Source organism: Selaginella moellendorffii, unplaced genomic scaffold (genome assembly GCF_000143415.4).
Source record: "Selaginella moellendorffii unplaced genomic scaffold, v1.0 SELMOscaffold_187, whole genome shotgun sequence".
In the NCBI taxonomy this organism is placed as follows: Eukaryota; Viridiplantae; Streptophyta; class Lycopodiopsida; order Selaginellales; family Selaginellaceae; genus Selaginella; species Selaginella moellendorffii.
The window spans coordinates 1,532-2,895 of NW_003314447.1; the positions used below are offsets into that span (position 1 = coordinate 1,532).

Genomic DNA, 1,364 nt, shown 5'->3' on the forward strand with positions numbered 1-1,364 from the left:
AAACGTTTCGGGTTCGATTCTCTTCCCGATATTTGTAAATACCAAATACTGAATCATCGTCGCATCAATGCGGATGCTCTGGCATCGGGAGCACCTCAGCCTTGCGCAGATTGACGTGGGCAAGCTGGAGACTGCTGTGATAATCCATTTCCTGGCCCATCGGCGCAGCGGCGGCTCCAGCCCTGGCAGCTGGTTCTCTTGTCTCGTCTGATTCCATTGACAAGACATGATCGATCGCAGGCGCTCCTCCTGTCGCTCCTCCTCCTCCTCGCAGTGTAGCTTTCTCGACGCTGACCTTGTGTTTGGCGCCCTGGCGGCGGGATACGTTTTCAGGGACCAAGGTTGAGAGGTATGAACTTCCAGAGAAGTAGACCTTGTAAGCTTTCGGTGTGATCTTTCCAGGTTCAGGGCTGTGCTTGGAGCATCGACGCCACACATTCACCATCCATTCCTGTCACGAACAGGCAATTCCATCCTCAGGCAGCTCAAGTGGACGAAGTTCTCCATGTGCCTGGTGGGTTTGGGGGAATCAAACAAGCCCGCTTTTTCTCCCGAGCTTGATACTCCTCCCGATTTTAGCACCCAAAAATCACCCCGATTCTTGAGACGCATCAAGGATATTTACTAGCCAGACTTCCATGGTGTCTACATGAAAGGTTTATGCGAAGGAGGGCGCCACCCTCACTGTCAGCTTTAACACTTTCTCAGCAAGAGCGTGGTCGAGGCTTTTGACAAGCGCCAAAGGGGTGATTACAGTTCCCTAGGATCACCCCCGCATTGATCTGCCACAGGAGAACTAAATCTCTCGTGCCTCTTGATTATTGCTAGTGAGAGCAGCAGGAGCTTGATGGTGCAGAACTACCACTTTCTGTTCTATCTGGAAGCGTCCCAGTTGTCACCGCACCAAATGCCACGAACTTTCAATTGCTATCTAGGGCATAAAATGAGTAACTATCACAAATATTCTTTTGCATAGCTCGAACCAAGGCACCACTGGACTACTGATCTTTCATAACATTATTAAGAACGGAAGGCTTTAATGTGAAAAAAGCCTGATCTTGTCCATAACCAATAAGAGGTGGGATACAGGATCAGCAAGCAATCCCAAAGTGTATGCGACATTTCTACTTTCATACTTTTTATGCTAGAATCAGTGCACAAGGAGAGGCACTAAAATAGCATCAAACTTGTAAATAGGTACTGTGCATCACCTTGACCACATCAAAATAAAAAGTAATACTGTGTTGATCTCCAGAAAATTGAACACTAGTATCAGTAAGGCTTTTCATAGATAACAAATTTTCTTGCATTTCTGGGACATGTGTATAGTGCCATTTGTTAAGCTCAATGAGAATAGAATTAAC

The 1,364-nt window shown here is 46.8% G+C and overlaps 1 long non-coding RNA gene across 1 annotated transcript; it reads left to right on the forward strand.

Annotated features, from left to right (window-relative positions):
- The first annotated feature begins 171 nt into the window (after positions 1-171).
- Positions 172-971, forward strand: LOC9637987. The gene is made up of 2 exons (XR_002991384.1): positions 172-349; positions 403-971. It is a non-coding gene; the product is annotated as an uncharacterized LOC9637987 (long non-coding RNA).
- Positions 972-1,364: the final 393 nt, after the last annotated feature.